The sequence below is a fragment of the Apodemus sylvaticus genome, chromosome 14 (genome assembly GCF_947179515.1).
Source record: "Apodemus sylvaticus chromosome 14, mApoSyl1.1, whole genome shotgun sequence".
NCBI classification, from domain to species: Eukaryota; Metazoa; Chordata; class Mammalia; order Rodentia; family Muridae; genus Apodemus; species Apodemus sylvaticus.
The window spans coordinates 53084987-53103313 of record NC_067485.1 but is presented as its reverse complement, the minus strand read 5'-3'; positions in this window follow the sequence as shown (position 1 = coordinate 53103313).

Genomic DNA, 18327 nt, shown 5'->3' with positions numbered 1-18327 from the left:
TACCACCCACAAGGGGCCCTCTCCCCTTGATCACTAATTGAGAAAATGCCCCACAGCTGGATCTCATGAAGGCACTTTCCCAAATGGAGTTCCTTTCTCTGTAATAACTGCAGCCTGTGTCAAGTTGACACACAAGACCAGCCAGTACATATAGCAATTCCATATGGAGGTTCTGATGCTCATTTTCTTTTTTGAACTAAGAAGTGGGTAGCATAAGGAGCAGGCATGTCTCTATTCAAAGGATATTTAATAATAAATTAATCTTAAATGTCATAATCTGTAGATTTTTGATGTTGTGAACACTATCTATATAAGGTATATCTGAGTAGTTGAACCTTGATTATTCTTAGCTATTTCTATTTGAATATTGTAGAAAGCATATTAATATAATTAATCAGAATCTAATATAATCATTAGTTCATTACCTGGCCCTTAACTAGTGTTATTTAATCTTCTTAACAGTTTGTAATAGCAGTTGTTAGAAGGACTGTGTCTAAGCCTAGTTTTCATAAATGGATTACATAGGCACATTGCCTATCCAAGAGTAACAATATAAATTTCAAATATTTTGTATTAATATAAAATATTATATCAATTATATAACATTTATATCAATGAATACCTTAAATCTACATCAATGTATAAATTTTGTACCAATGTAAAATTATAACTTGAATTTGTACCAATTATAAAGATTTCTTCCAATGTAAGTTTGTAACTATATAATGCTTTGTTTAAAAATAAATTTAGTAATCCATTGAGCTATTTCCTTCCTGTTACAAATTATGCCCATTTCCAAATTATTCCTTAAAATAACAACCTAGCTATAATTTATAAAATAGCCATAAGCAGACACTCAAACCCAAGGGATCACGATGATGACTCTCCGCAACTTCTTCCTGCTGAAAATCAGCTACAAGGAATTCTCAAAAGTGCTGGGAGGGGAGGAAAAATTAGAAAAATGTGTTAGACTTAAGAAAGCTAGCTTTAGCATCTATTATCCAGTCTCTTTATGTTTAGAAGGCTAAGAATTTGATTGAGGGTCTGACTGAATCTATCTGAAAGATTGGATGAAGTGAGGTCATCTAGAATCATCAGCTATTCCTGAAGCTGTTTTAGAAGTAAGTCTCTGAAAACAACTTTGGAAGGTAAGGGGCTGGAACAGCAGGTCATTTCAGTGTCCCAAGAATGAATTTTGTCTAATCTGTACATTCTGTAACATATGAATCTCAAAGTCAAAATTTTAGTACTGTTAAGATGTTTGTCCTTTTGATGGTGTCCATTGCTTCACAGAAACTTTGTAATTTTATGAGGTCCCATTTGTCAATTCTTGATCTTAGAGCATACGCTATTGGTGATCTGTTCAGGAACTTTCCCCCTGTACTGATGTCCTCAAGGGTCTTCCCCAGTTTCTTTTCTATTAGCTTCAGAGTGTCTGGCTTTATGCGGAAGTCCTTGATCCATTTGGAGTTGATCTTAGTACAAGGAGACAAGGATGGATCAATTCGCATTCTTCTGCATGCTGACCTCCAGTTGAACCAGCACCATTTGTTGAAAAGGCTATCTTTTTTCCATTGGATGTTTTCAACCCCTTTGTCGAAGATCAAGTGGCCATAAGTGTGTGGGTTCATTTCTGGATCTTCAATCCTGTTCCATTAATCTGCCTGCCTGTCACTGTACCAATACCATGCAGTTTTTAACACTATTGCTCAGTAGTATTGCTTGAGGACAGGGATACTGATTCCCCCAGAATTTCTTTTGTTGTTGAGAATTGTTTTAGCTATCCTGGTTTTTTTGTTGTTCCAGATGAATTTGATAATTGCTCTTTCTAACTCTGTGAAGAATTGAGTTGGGATTTTGAAGGGTATTGTGTTGAATCTGTATATTGCTTTTGGCAAAATGGCCATTTTAACTATATTAATCCTGCTGCTCCATGAGCATGAGCGATTTTTCCATTTTTTGAGGTCTTCTTCTATTTCCTTCTTCAGAGTCTTGAAGTTCTTGTCATATAGATCTTTCACATGTTTGGTCAGAGTCACCCCAAGGTACTTTATACTATTTCTGGCTATTGTGAAGGGTGTCACATAAAGCCGGAAGAAGTATCCCGCCTGGACTAGGGTTTTTGTGGACAGCTGTGAAAGCCAATGGGGAGACTCAGGATCACTTCTGGATTAGGAGACACCTGGGGTTTGAGTGCCCTAAAATGAGTGTTAGCTGGGGAGGCACCCAGCTCCAGAAAAGATTGGCCAGATCCCTTCCACAGTTAAGAATCTCCCTGCCAACCGAAGCACCTTACTGTTTAGGCCGATGGTGTTCGCTAAGGGAGTGCAATCCTATATCCCGGAACGTGGAATTATTTGGTCTAGCGGCTCAGAGGCAAACCAAGTGGCAGCAGTGGCGATGGCGGTGGCGGTGCGTGGGGTTGTGGCGGTGCATGGGGCGGTGGCGGGCAGCGGGCAGCTCAGCAGCACGTGCAGGAGGCGGCGGCAGTGGCAGCGGCAGCTGTGGCTGCAACAGTGGCTGCAGCGGGCAGCTGCTGCGGTGCTGCGGGCAGTAGTGGCATGGGCGGGAGAGAGTGCAGCAGCATAGCAGAGGTGATGGCGGGTGGAATGCTCCTGGGTCGGCTCACCAAAATGTTGGTTTCTGCGCTTGCTTGAAGGTCCCTTCTGCTCTCTGCGTTGCGGCTGCGGCTGCTTTCTGTGCCCACATGCCCGCACCACGGCACCGCGCCACGGGACGTGGTAGAACCGTGAGCCGCAATGAGATGCGCTAGACAAGATAGTTCCACTGGAATTTTATTTAAGATAGGTAAGGGGTAGCGGGCAGGAAGGAAGGGGAGAAGAGAAAAGAGAGAGAGGAAAAGAGTGCTGCCCGGTTATATACCAGGGGTGACATAATTACAGGTAAAGGTGGTCTATGGACTTCTGGGTAAATGGCAGCTGTTGCCTTGGCAACAGACCTATACATTGTTTGTATAGCTTCACAAGCTTTGCAGGCCTCGGGTACCTACAGTCATTTCCCTAATTTCTTTCTCAGCCTGCTCATCCTTTGAGTATAGGAAGGCTACTGATTTGCTTGAGTTGATTTTATAACCTGCCACTTTGCTGAAGTTGTTTATCAGCTGTAGGAGTTCTCTAGTGGAGTTTTTTGGGTCACATATTATAGACTATCATATCATCTGCAAATAATGATAGTTTGACTTCTTCCTTTCCAATCTGTATCCCAAAGGACACCATCAAAAGGACAAATTGGCAACCAACAAATTGGGAAAAGATCTTCACCAACCCTACATCAGATAGAGGGCTAATATCCAACATATACAAAGAACTCAAGAAGTTAGACCCCAGAAAACCAAATAACCCTATTAAAAAATGTACCCTATTAAAAAATGGGGTACAGAGTTAAACAAAGAATTCTCACTTGAAGAACTTCGGATGGCACAGAAACATCTTTTAAAAATGCTCAACTTCATTAGTCATCAGAGAAATGCAAACCAAAACAACCCTGAGATTTCACCTTACACCAGTCAGAATGGCTAAGATTAAAAACTCAGGAGACAGCATGTGTTGGCAAGGATATGGAGAAAGAAGAACACTCCTCCACTGCTGGTTGGGTTGCAAATTGGTACAACCACTCTGGAAATCAGTCTGACGGTTCCTCAGAAAACTGGGCACCTCACTTCCAGAAGATCCTGCTATACCACTCCTGGGCATATACCCAGATGATTCCCCAGCATGTGATAAGGATACATGCTCCACTATGTTCATAGCAGCCCTATTTATACTTGCCAGAAGCTGGAAAGAACCCAGGTATCCCCCAACAGAAGAATGGATGCAAAAAATGTAGTATATATACACAATGGAGTACTATTCAGCCATTAGAAACAATGAATTCATGAAATTCTTAGGCAAATGGATGGAGCAGGAGAACATCATACTAAGTGAGGTAACCCAGTCTCAAAACATCAATCATGGTATGCACTCACTTATAAGTGGATATTAGCCTGGAAAACTGGAATACACAAAACATAATCCACACATCAAATGAGGTACAAGAAGAATGGAGGAGTGGCCCCCCGGTTCTGAAAAGACTCAGTGTAGCAGTATAAGGCAAAACCAGAACAGGGAAGTGGAAAGAGGTGGGTGGGAGAACAGGGGGAGGGAAGGGAGCTTATGTGACTTTCGGGGAATGGGAGGCCAGAAGGGGGGAAAGCATTTGAAATGTAAATAAAAAATATATCGAATAAAAAAATTAAATTAAGATTAAAAATAAAAAAAGATATTTGTATGGATTGGGTAAGGTACACAGACCAGTTAAGGATAAATTTTTCTCTTTGTTTGAGCAGGTGAAATAAAACCTTTTTTTAAGTTAATTTGATCAATAATCAATCTTCATTCCTGCCATAAGAAGAAGGGTATGAAGAATCTTAATGATTCCATAACCAACAAGATTGATTGTCTAAATTTAGCTGAAGTTTTGGATAGAGACATTTTTTATGTCTAAGCCAGTTATTGAGCTGTTACCAGGTCGAGGAAAGAGCAGATCAAGTTACCTGTCCTGTTTCCTCTTCTTGATTTTATTTTTTCTTCTGTAGCCAAGATCTTCAAGGGGTCTTCCCTTGTCAAATCTGATCCAGACCATTCTGGAATGGATCCAAAGTCTTTTCTCCTCTCCTGTCAACACAAATACAGAGTCATTCTCCAAAAATAGCATGTCCTTGGTCTTGTAACTAGAAATCGTTAAAGGTATAGAATGGATTAAATTAATATATCAACCTCTCTCTCAGAGGACTTTTAATTATCATAAATGAAAAACTTATAATCATCTTTATTTTGATAATTAAAACAATTTGAAGGAATTAAAACAATCTAAACAAATACTCTTGAGACAGTGCTCCCTACTATCTCCTATTTTGTTCTTACACAATTAGTTTTTTAATAGTAAAATCAAGCCCTAAGTTTCTTCTGTCTGAGATAGGTTTAGGCTCCCTATCCTCTGCTTATGACCTATAATCTAAGATCAAAAGCCTCAAAGCATTTTCTTAGCTATGCATTTAACTTTAAATAAATTTCCTTCTACTTACTATTTACACTTATTAAGCTCCGATCCCAGAAATCCCATGTAGACCATTTTCGAAGATCTTGAGAGCTATTCTGGATGGATTTTTACACATTTTCTGTAAAACAAATATTCATTCTATTCATTCTATTCTCTCTCCTTGCTGGTATTTCCTGCATTTGAGAGAAAACATCTGGATTTCTTTATTCCATGTAGATTTAAGAATATTTAAACAATTATCATCATACTCCCTTCTATCCATAAAAACAATTAAATCAAAATTTATTTATCCCTATCCTTTTATTATTTGTTTGTAGGAAGCAGGCAGTGTCTACCATCTGACTCTGCCTTGGAACAGCCTGCCTGTCTCTGTACAGCAGGGGCTCCCAGCACCTAGACAGCTAAAAATTTTTAGAAGGGCCTGGGGTAAATCTGCCCTGGTTGTCGTGTTCTTTTGTTCCAATTTCACAACTTGCACAGGAATCATATGACTTGGTTCAGCTCTATGAGAAACAAAATTCCCCCTCCTCCCTCCTTCTAAACCTCTATCATGGTATGTGTGTATTCCATTTGGGAATCTCCAATTAATTTTCAAAAGTTAATTCTTGTCATATGTTGGGCTCCATCTGTAGCAGTAAATTAGTTAAACTGTTTTGACTCCCAGTAGGTCATGCACACACTACATCTGCTCAAGAGCTAAACACACACACACACACACACACACACACACACACACCAGCTAATTTTGATATGCCTTGACTAGCTCAATGATTGTACACCTTTAAACCAAAGCTAGCACACATTTCCCTCTGGTATTCCTGGCTTATCACCTTCTAAATCTATATTCTATCCTTGGCACCTTGTTACTTTCTGGGCAGCCAGGCCCGCCAACCCTCACATAGGGCCACATTCCCCTTCCATCTACATTACTGGATGGTTTCTCTCCTGCAGCTCTTAAATCTGATCCCACGACCTCAGAGACATAGTGATTATCCTCTTCTTCCTCTCTCCCTCAATCCCTTGCCTGGGCAATGGAAAAGTCCTACCCGGTCTCTCAGCTGGGACTTTTCCATTGGCTGTATGGCAATTCTTTATTATCAGTCGAAGCCAGATAGGGATCCACAAGTCTAGAAGCATGGCTTTTGGGAGCCAAAATAAGACAAAGCATCAGAATCAGTTCCTAACACACCAATGTATAGGTCATTGAGACAGAATCTAAGCAGAAAAATAAGGAAACTTGCAGAGCTTATATTCAAATGGACCTAATAGATATCTACAAAATATTTCACTCAAACACAAAAGAAAACATACCTTCTTCTCAGCACCTCATAGAACCTTCTCCAAAATTCACCATATTACTCATCAGAAAGCAAACCTCAACAGAATCAAGGAAATTGAAATAAGCCCATGTATCTTATCATATCACCATAGATTAAAGATGGACTTCAACAACAGAAATAACCGAAAGCCGACATACTCATGGGAGCCAAAAAACTCTCTACTCAATAATAACTGAAAGAAATAAAGAATGAAATTAAAGACTTTCTAGAATTCAATGAAAATTAGGGCACAACATAACCAAACTTATGTGATATTATGAAAGCCACGCTAAAAGCAAAGTTCATATCAGTAAATATCATAATAAAGAAGTTGAAGAGTTCTCATACTAAAAAATTAAATGTACATCTGAAGGCTCTAGAAAAAAGGAAGAATCAAATACATTCAGGAATAGTAGATGGCAGGAAATAATCAAACTCATGGGTGAAATCAATTAGAAACAAAGAAGAAAAAAAGAATCAAACAAACCAAGAGCTGGTTTTTGAGAAAATCAACAAGATAGCAAACTGTTAGCCAAAATAACTAAAAGTCAGAAAGACACTACCCAAATTAACAAAATCAAAAATTAAAAGGTAAAGGATATTGAGGAAATTCAAAGAATCATTAGGTCTTACTTCAAAAGCCTATAATCCACAAAATTAGAACATGTAAATGAAATTAATGATTTTCTAGACAGAAATTAATTACCAAAGCTAAATCAAGATCAGATAAACTATTCAGTCCTATAATCCCTTAGGAAATAGAAGCAGTCATTAAATATCCTCCAACCAAAAAAAGCCATCTGGTGTTACTGTGGAATTCTACCAGAATTTTGAAGAAGAGCTATTACCAATACTCCTTAAACTACTGGACAAAACAGTAACAGAAGAAATGCTGCCAACTTCATTTTTTTGAGGCCACAGTCATCCTAGTACCTAACCACACAAAGACTCAATAAGGAAAGAGAATTTCATACTAATATCCTCTATGAACATTGATGCATAAAAAATAAGTACTTGCAAACTGATTCCAAGAACTTATCAAAGACATCATTCATGATTATCAAGTAGGCTTTATCCCAGGGATCGAGAGGGGTGGTTCAATATATATGAAAATTCTTCAATGTAGTCCACCATATAAACAAACTGAAATAAAAAATAATCATCTCACTAGATGCTGAAGAATCATTTGACAAAATTTCACAACTTTCAGATTAAAAGTCTTTGAGAGAGCTGGGATACAAGGGGAACACCTAAACAAAATAAGGCAATATACATCAAGCCAATAGTCAACATCAAATTACATGTTGAGAAACTTAAAGCATATCCATTTAAACTGGGGACAAAGCAAGGCTGTGCATTCTCTATATATAACTTCAATATAATACTTCAATATAATAATTGAATACTGGTTCTAGGTAGAGTTGTAAGACAACAAAAGATGATCAAGGGGATACTAATTGGGAAGGAAGAAATCACAGTATCACTATTTTCAGATGATATGATAGATAACATAGATGACCCCCAAAATTCTACCAGAGAATTCCTATAGCTGACAAACAGCTTTGGCAAAGTGCCTAAATACAAAAATAATTCAAAGAAAAGAATAGCCCTCCTTTACACAAGAGGAAAAAGCTAGGGAACAGCACCATGATAGCCATAAATAACATAAAATACCTCGGTATAACTCTAGCTAAGCAAGTAAAAGACCCGTATAAGAACCTCAAGTCTCTGAAAAAAGAAATTAAAGATTATATCAGAAGATGGCAAAACCTCCTATGGCCATTGGAATGGATGGATTGACATATGGAAAATTGCTATGTCACTACAAGCAATTTACAATTCAGTGCAATCCCCATAAAAATTCCAATGCAATTCTTCACAGATCTTGAAAACCTGTCCTCATCTTCATATGGGAAAAAAAGGGATAGCTAAAACTATACTGAACAATAACAGAACCTCTGGAGGAATCACTATGCCTTACTTCAAGCTGTACTAAGAAAATCAGTAATTTAAAAAAAAAAAAAGCATGGTATTGGTAAAGAAAGAGACAGGTGGTTCAATGGAAATTGTCCTCCTCTTAGTCACCTCCTCTCATAATCTTATATAATCCCATGCCTGTTTTCCTTCTATGAGTGGGTGCCCCACTCCCCCTGTGTTACCTTATTACTTCAAGTCTCTGTGAGACTAGGCTATTCCTCTTCCACTGAGGTCACACAAGGCAGCCCAGACAGAAAAAAAAAAAACATATCTGATGTACAGGGAACAGCTTTTGCAATAGCTCCAGTTCAGGACCCACATGAAGACCAAGCTGCACATGTGCTACATGTGCGGTGAGGCTGAGGTCTAGACTATTCTTTGGTTGGTGTTTCAGAGAACACCAATGGTCCAGGTTAGTTGTCTCAGTTGGTCTTCTTATGGAGTTCCTATCCCATTTTGGGGCTTTGGTTTTTCTCCTCTTCTTCCTTAAGAGTCCCCAAGATCGATCCAAGTTTGGCTGTGGGTGTCTGTAACTGTCTGAGTCAGCTGCTAGGTGGAGTCTCTCAAAGGACATTATGCTCCTGTCGTCAAGCATAACAGAGAATCATTAGTAGTTTTAGGGATCAGTGCTTGCCAACAGGATGGGGCTCAAGTTAGCCAGTTATTGTTGGCCAGTCCCACAGGCTCTGCTCCATCCCCCAGTGCCTGTATTTCTTGTAGACAGAATAAATTTTGGGTTGAAAGTTTTGTGGGAGGGTTGGTGTCTCTATCACTCCACTGAGGATCCTAGCGGGCTACAGGAAGTAGCCTCCTCAGGTTCCATATGCCCAAAATTGTGAGTGATAGGTAAGGTTCCCTTCCACTGATTCTTGAGTGCCTCCCTTATCTCAGGCCCATGTCTCATCTTGGAGATGCACCCCCTCCTCACCCCTGTCAGTTGCAGATTTCCATCCATTTTCATGGCCGTCTCTCCTGTCCTTCCTCTCCCTGATCCTGAACATTCCATTCTTCCCCCCTTCTCCCCTCCCTCCATCTTCTTCTTATGACTATTTTATTCCCCTTTAAGTGAGATTCAAGCTTCCTCTCTTGGGCCTTCCTTCTTGTTCAGCTTCTTTGGGTCTGTGGAATGTAGCATGGAACCTGTATTATATGGTTAATATACACTTACTAGTGAGTACATAATATGGATTCCTTTATGAGACTGGGATACCTCATTCAGAATGACATTCTCAGTTCCATCTATTTGTCTGCAAAATTCATGATGTCTTTGTTTTTAATAACTGAATAGCATTTCATTGTGTAGATGTACCACATTTTCTTTATCTTTTCTTCAGTGAAGGAAGATCTAGGTTGTTTCAGTTTCTGGTTATTACAAATAAAGCTGCTATGAACTGAGTTGAGCAAGTGTCTTTGGGGGATGGTGGAGCATCTTTTGGATACATACCTAGTAGTACAGCTGGGTCTTGAGGTAGAAAACTATTCCCAGTGTTCTGGGAAACCCCCAAATTGATTTCTAAAGTGGTTGTACAAGTTTATATTCCTACCAACAGTGGAAGAGTATTTCCCTTCTTGCACAACCTCATCAGCATGTGTTGTCCTTTGAATTATTAATCTTAGCCATTCTGATGGGCATAAAATGCAACCTCAGATTGGTTTTGATTTGCACTTCTCTGATGTCTAAGGACTTTGAATATTTCTTTAAGTGCTTCTTGGCCATTCCTCTGGTGAGAATTCTCTGTTTAGCTCTGTACCCCATTTTTTAAATTGGATATATTATTTATTTACATTTCAAATATTATCCCCTTTCCAGGTTTCCCTGCAAACCCTCTAACCACACCCCTGCTTCTATGATGGTGCTCCCCTACCCACCACCCAAGTCCCTCCTCACCGCCCTGGCATTCCCCTACACTGGGGCAGTGAGCCTTCACAAGACCAAGGGCCTCTCTTCCTATTGATGCCAGATAGGGTCATCCTCCACATATGCAGCTGGAGCCCTGGAGCCCTCCAGGTGTACTCTTTGGTTGATGGTTTAGTCCCTAGGACTTTTGGAGGTGGACTGGTTGATTAATGTTGCTGTTCTTCCTATGGGGCTACAAACCCCTTTAGCTCCTTCAGTCCTTTCTCTAATTCCACAGTTGAGGTGTCCGAACTCAGTCCAGTGGTTGGCTGTGAGCATCCACATCTGTATTTGTCAGGTTCTGGCAGAGCCTCTCAGGAGACAGCTATAATCAGGCTCCTGTCAGCAAGGACTTCTTTAGTGTCTGGGTTTGGTAACTGTATATGGGATGAATCCCCAGGTGGGGCAGTCTCTGGATGGCCTTTCCTTCAGCCTCTGCTCCACACTTCATCCCTGTATTTCCTTTAGACAAGAGGAGTTCTGGGTTAACAATTTGGAGATGAGTGGGTGGCCCCATCCCTCAACTGGGGGCCTTGCCTAACCTCTGCATATGGTCTCTACAGGTTCTCCCTTTCTTTTGTTGAGTATTTCAGCTAATACCATCCCTGTTGGGTTCTGGGAGTTTCTTGCTTTCCTGGCATCTGGCACTTTCTGGTTGCTACCCCCCAGTTCCCCACATGGCTACATACCTCTGTTTAATCTCAGTATCATCCTTGTCTCCTCTCATCCTTGTCTGATTCTGCCCCCCCTTTTCCCCTCATGTTCCTCTTTTCCTCCCAAGTCCCTCACACCCACTACCTCCTGTGAGTATTTTGTTCCTCCTTCTAAGAACAGAAGCATCCACACTTTGGTCTTCCTTTTTCTTGACCTTCATATGGTCTGTGAATTGTATCTTTGGTATTCCAAGTTTTTGGAATGTCCACTTATCAGTGAGTATATGCCTTGTGTGTTCTTTTGTGACTGGGTTACCTCACTCAGGATGATATTTTCTAGTTCCATCCATTTGCCTGCAAATTTCATGAAGTCATTGTTTTTAATAGCTTATTAATACCCTATTCTGTAAATGTACCACACTTTCTGTATCCATTCCTCTGTTGAGGGACATCTAGCTTCGGGCTATTATAAACAAGGCTGCTATGAACATAGTGTAGCATGTGTCCTTGTTTTATGTTTGATCATCTTTTGGGTATATGCTTAGAGGTGGTATAGCTGGGTCCTCAGGTAATACTGTGTCCAATTTTCTGAAGAACTACCAAACTGATTTCCAGAGTGGTTGTACCAGCTTGAAATCCCACCAGCAATGAAGGAGTGTTCTTCTTTCTCCACATCCTTAACATTGGCTGTCACCTGAGTTTTTGATCTTAGCCATTCTGCCTGGTGTGAGGTGAAATCTCAGGGTCATTTAGATTTGCATTTCCCTGATTACTAAGGATGCTGAAGATTTCTTTAGGTGTTTCTTAGCCATTCGAGTTTCCTCAGTTGAGAACTCTCTGTTTAGCTCCATTCCCCAATTTTTCATAGGGTTATTCGGTTCTCTGGAGTCTGACTTCATGAGTTCCTTGTATACATTGCATATTAGCCCTCTATCAGATATAAAATTGGTCTATACCCAATTTTATTTTTTTTATTCGATATAATTTATTTACATTTCAAATGATTTCCCCTTTTCTAGCTCCCCCCCCCCGCTCCCCGAAAGTCCCGTAAGCCCCCTTCTCTTCCCCTGTCCTCCCACCCACCCCTTCCCACTTCCCCATTCTGGTTTTGCTGAATACTGTTTCACTGAGTCTTTCCAGAACCAGGGGCCACTCCTCCTTTCTTCTTGTACCTCATTTGATGTGTGGATTATGATTTGGGTATTCCAGTTTTCTAGGTTAATATCCACTTATTAGTGAGTGCATACCATGATTCACCTTTTGAGTCTGGGTTACCTCACTTAGTATGATATTCTCTAGCTCCATCCATTTGCCTAAGAATTTCATGAATTCATTGTTTCTAATGGCTGAATAGTACTCCATTGTGTAGATATACCACATTTTTTGCATCCACTCTTCTGTTGAGGGATACCTGGGTTCTTTCCAGCATCTGGCAATTATAAATAGGGCTGCTATGAACATAGTAGAACATGTATCCTTATTACATGGTGGGGAGTCTTCTGGGTATATGCCCAGGAGTGTATACCCAATTTTAATTGGGTTATTTCGGTTGTTGATGTCTAACTTCTTGAGTTCTTCATAAATTTTGGACATTATCCTTCTGTCAGATGTAGGATTGGTGAAAATCCTTTCCCAATCTCTAGTCTTCTCTTGGCCTAGAGACAAACAGTCCTATTAACAGGATCCTTTGTCTTAGAAAAGTTTTGCAGCTTCATGAGGTCCCATTTATCAATTGTTGATCTTAGTTGAAGCCTGAGATTGGCATTCTTTTCAGGAAATTGTCTCCTCTACCAAATGTGTTGAAGGGTATGTCCTAATAACTCTTCTGTGAGATTCAGTATATCTGGTTTTATGTTGAGGTCCATGAGCTATTTGGACTTCAGTTTTGTGCATGGTGGTAAATATGTATCTATTTTTATTCTTCTTCATGTAGACAACCAGGAAGACCATCACTATTCATTGAAGATGCTTTCATTTTCCCATTGTATGTTTTGCCTTTTTCATAAAAAAAATAATCAATTGTTCATAGATCTGTTGGTTTATTTCTGTGTCTTTAATTTGATTCCATTGATTACCTGTATGGCTTATGATCTGCAGGTCTGATGGAGGTGGAAGGAAGGGAGGCATGAGAATTGATGTCTACCAGGCATAGCAGGCTGCTCAGGACAGTTTAACTTGGCCTAGAGGACTCCATGAGTAGCAAAGATGGGCGTGGGAAAGGTTTGGTTTGGGAGTCTGATGTAAGGTGGAGGAGATGTTGTGGGAGAATAGAGTTCTCCCTGGGGTAGCAGACTGCTCAAAACAGCTTGGTTTGGCCTGGAGAGCTTAGAGAGCAGGGTAAATGGATGGGGGAAAAGAACCTTACCTGTATGGTTCAGTAATCTCAGAACTGATGAAGGTGGAGGGAGGTGCAGCAGAACAATGGAGATCCCCTGAGATTACAGGCTGTATGGCTCAGAATCTGCAGGTCTGATGAAGGTAGGGGAGGAAGTCTCCCTGGAAGAGCAGAGAGAAGTGAAAGTGTGCACCCACTTGCTCATTTGTGCTCATGTTCCTCCACAATTACAAAGGTCATGGCTCAGCCTGTGAAAAGGTACCACCCATATTCTGGTAGGCCTTCCTACTCCCGTTAACATATTCCCTCACAGCAAGCCCTCAGGCCAACCCAATATAGAAAATCCTAACTAACCCTTACCTAGGTGAATCGAGATTGTATCCATGTTCATGGCTCTCCTCAGTGCTCTATATCCTATTCTACTGGCTGCTAAAGAATACTGTTCTCTAAACTTTCCCTCCAGAGTACTGGGATGCAGAATTATCACAGGAAAATGCACATGGATCACTTTAAAAAAAAAAAAAGCTATTATTTCATTAAGTTTCTGCAAACCCTGAATAACAAATATGGAACCATTAACTCAGGAAAACATGAAGTAAACACCCTGGGAAAGTCTGGTCACATTAACACAGTTACCTCTAAAGACACATGAGGCATACTGTTTGTTATGTTTGAAATCACAGCTAGCAGAACTCTGCACATTGGTTGATCAAAGGCTATCTAACATTTACCTTTTCACGCACAGCCCAACTTGCTTGTACTTTGGAATTGTAGTCATCCATTCCACTTGGATTTCCTTGCATAGTGATCATCAAAAAAAGCCAACAAAAACTGAAAGATGGGTCAGCATTAGAAAGGATGGGTGTTTGTGGCATATGTGGAATGAGAGCCTTTTGTCCCCTGACCTCGGTGTAGCTTTTCTCTGCAGTCAATTTTTGGTTGTGAATGAAGTTTTCCAGAGTCTGTGACTACTATCAGTAGCTTTTATAAATTGGTTTGTGGCCCTCTGAAATTTTTATGTTTATGGTATAAACTCCTGTCTTATTCATTCTGCATCTTTTTTGTCCTTTCTGTCCAGAGACCCTCAGATGTTTTTTAAATATGTCTTAGAACATTGGTGGCTATTCAATTTTTATCCTTTAATTCACTTTTCTGGAGTTTACTTACCCTGGAATCTTCCTCAAGAATGTTAGTGGCATGAAAGAGAGGGGATGTCTGAAATAGTAGAACCATGGTTTTGTTTGTTTGTTTTTCTTTTTAATGTTTAAAATTTCATGTGTATGGGTGTTTTGACCGCATGTGTGTATAAAGGCACAATCTATATGTAGTGCTCAAGACAGCCATAAGAGATCCCATGGAATTGAAGTTACAGGTGGTTGTGAGCTGCCATGTGAGTGGTAGGAATTGAACCCTGGTCTTCTACAAGATTGGCCAGTGCTCTTAAGAGCTGAGCCACCTACCTCTCCAGCCCCTGCACTACAGCATTGACAATGATAAGTTCCATCCTGCCCATCTTCTATTCTGCATTTTAAATGTTGCTGCAAAGATATTGCTTGCACTTCTGCATCTGACAGCATTGCCATTATTGTACATGCTGGAAAGCAGGTGATCTGACAAGATGATTGTGGTGGTGAATTTCTGTATCCCAGCTTCCAGGATACAAAGGCAAGGGGGAACCTTCAGTCTAGAAAGTAAGATCAGCCTTGATAGCATGGTGAGAACTTATCTCATCTCTAAATAATGCTGGTACCAGAAAACTCATTTTCCAGCTGATAATTGCAAGAAATCTATTTAACATTCTAACATGTGAGATACAGGATTTCACTTCCTTGTTTTCTATGAAAATAAAAACACATCCTGCAACATTCAGGCCTAAATCAATCTTTTTAGAAAATTAATAGTTCATGTCTAGTCATTTTGCACGTAGGATCCAATGGACCAAAAAGTCTTACAGATGATCTTGATAAATACTGGTCACCTTTTTTTATTTCTTTAGTCATCAGATGTTCCCAGATAGCATTACTTTAGTGCTTTACATTTTTTAAAGATGGCCTGTATTACTGATTAAAACAAAAACCAAGATACAGGCCCTGCTGTTTTCATACTAACAGACGCATCTTTTCTCATAATTTGAGATCTACATGCTGAGTGATATGACCTCATTGGAGAAGAACTTCAGTGGTCTCTCCTCTCTTTGGTTTTTTTTTTGTTTGCTTGTTTTATTTTTTGTTGTTTTGTTTGTTTTCTTTTGTTTTGTTTTCTGTTCTCACAGAATTTCCAGAATGTGTACTATGGAGTTACTTATGATATATAAACCATCATGTTCATTTATCAGTTGCATAATGATGTGTATAATGTTTTTGTTAGTGAAATAGTTGTACATTAATCTATAAAATACCAAAATTATAGCTTCCTGCTTTAAAATATGAGGTGAACCCCCTGCTCTGTGTTGCAGAAAGTCATCATTATTCAGTATGCTAAACCCTCTGAGTCAGAACACGTGCTGCCTTTCCCCAGAGCTCAAACGCATATCCATAATGAATATGTGGTCAGGAAACAGCCCTTCTCTGGAGGCAAATCATCATGTCTTCAAACTCCAAGGAGAGAATGAAAAGTTCAGAGTGCTGTAAACCTAGGGACTTGATGCACATGAATAGCAAGCACTGGCAAATAGAAATGTGAGCTCAACTTCCTTGTGGAAGTTCATAGATCACTATAGAGCCTACATAGTGACATTAGGAAGGTGACAAGAAAATTTCATAAACTGATACTGACCCATGGGCATCTCCAATGCTGATTTATCATAGCTTTCATGAAATTAGACTGTGTGAAAGCTTGCACACATGTATCAAAAGGATATACTTAAACTTTTTAATTTCAAATTTTATAATAGATCAATTTTGTGATTTTCCTTAAAGGAGTTTTCTCTACAGATTTCTCAAAGGCTAATAAGAAAAAGAAAATGACAGACACACTTCAATCAAAGTTCAAAAGAGAAACCCAAACAGAAAACAAGTGAGCAAATGACTTGCTGGGTAATATTTATTCCAGTATACAAGAGCTCCCAACACACGATACCTAGAGCTTACTTTCCTCTGCTTAAGAGACTGGTCAGGAGGCTAGATCTGTGATTCTCTTTCTTTCTTTCTTTGACCTTGTGTTTTTGCTTTTTATTATATGGGAGGGTTATGAAGACTTCTGCTTTCCATCACTTCATGAGATTTCCCTCTTGAGTTCTGATATTTTTTTATAATGTTTGTGGGTTTTTTTGTTTGCCATTTGTTTTCATTTCTGTTTGTCCCCAAAACAAAACAAAACAAAAAAACACTGAAGAAAATGTCAACTCTCCTGCAAATCCTAGAACATGAGCAACTTTGCTAACTCTGTGGTCTAGGCCTGGCTGGAAGGTTATTGAGGTGACATACAGAATTTGCAATGCTATAGGTTTAATTAAGTGACAGAGTAAATTGACCACAGCCATGAGGAAATGTTTTAATCCAGACTATTGGAGTGGAAATTTTACTTTGATTTCTCAGAAAGTTAGAAGCTGGAATCTTTCACCATTAGATCTGACAAGAAAAATTTATTCTACATCCTCTGATGGAGCTTGTGGGAGCCACAAGACAGGGAGGATATGACCAGAGGTTATAAAATTCTGATTCTTTATGCTCTGGCCATGAATCTACTCCATTAGAGAACAGCTCCATCCATCTATCCATCCATCTATCCATCCATCCATCCATCCATCCATCCATCCATCCATCCATCCATCCATGTAGCTGTCATTCTGATCATGAGTGTAATGCTATTATACAAGGATCAAGCCCATTGCTCATGCCAGATGTTGTTAGGAATCCAATCCATCCTACACTAAACAGTGGCTCCTTCAAACAACAAGATGTTGAGTGAATTACATATTGAGTGGTGAGTTTTCTTGGCATTTAATTTTCTGGCTCAAAGAAGCGTACTTCCCTAATAGGTTTTGAGGTTATAGCCCAGAGGATAGGAGAGCAGAATTTGTGAAGAACTATACAATATTGGCAGCTGTAAAATCACAGCACTCTATTGTAATGTCCTCTTTTAGAAAGTTTTTGAATGCCAGTAAACATTAACCATGTTGTAAATGTGATATCACTGTTAGATAAAATTTTAAGGGAAAAGCTATTTTTACTTTTGGACATTATGTTTCAATCCCTGTCCATATAGTATTAATGCATTAAACTATGGCTGCAAAGTAGGGAAATTTTAATTACCTCATTTGGTACACACATGAATCCATGTCCTCCAGAAATTGTTCAAATATGTCTCAATGGGAACTGTAAAAGAGAATTCGTGGGTCCTTTTGAAAGTACAGATAACTTAAATATATTGAGGTAATTAAATTGTTGAGATACTAGAGTCACTTAGGCAATAATAAACACTTTAGTTCATCAAAACTGACACCACTATTTAACATGATAAAATCCCATGTACCTCACTTTAACAGAGTTGGCAAAAACATCTTATACCAAACCTAGACTTTCAAAATTTTATCTTTGCTAAAAAAAAAAAACAACTATGCCTATAATATTAAACAATTATCTATGTTTGTGTGTATTAGCATGTATGTGGGTGGGTGTAAATTACTGTGTGTACGCTGAGGCCAGAAGAAGGTATGAGATCCTGTGGAGCTGAAGTTACAAGAATTTTTGCTATGCAGATCTTCTTATGTAGATGCTGGGATCCAGACTCTGGTTCTCACTGCACAGAGATGCTCTTAACTACAGGGCCATTTCTCTAGCCCCATAATTATGGAATTAGACTATATGGAGTCTTATTTTTCATCCTACTTCTCAGTAACTTCACAGTTTTCTTACTTTGAGGTCTTTTGGATAAACTTCATATTTTTTGAAAAGAGATATGTAGACTCTTAGCTCAACAAAGGCAGATCAAAAAATGAGTGTGTCCTATTTAAAAATGATGCTCCTTTTGAAGACTATGGACAATATGGGCAAATGTGGTTTTAGTAGAGGACAATTATGTGTTCTTAAATATTCTTATTGATTAGATGATTTGAGAACATCTTTTCTGGCACAATTCATATTGAAA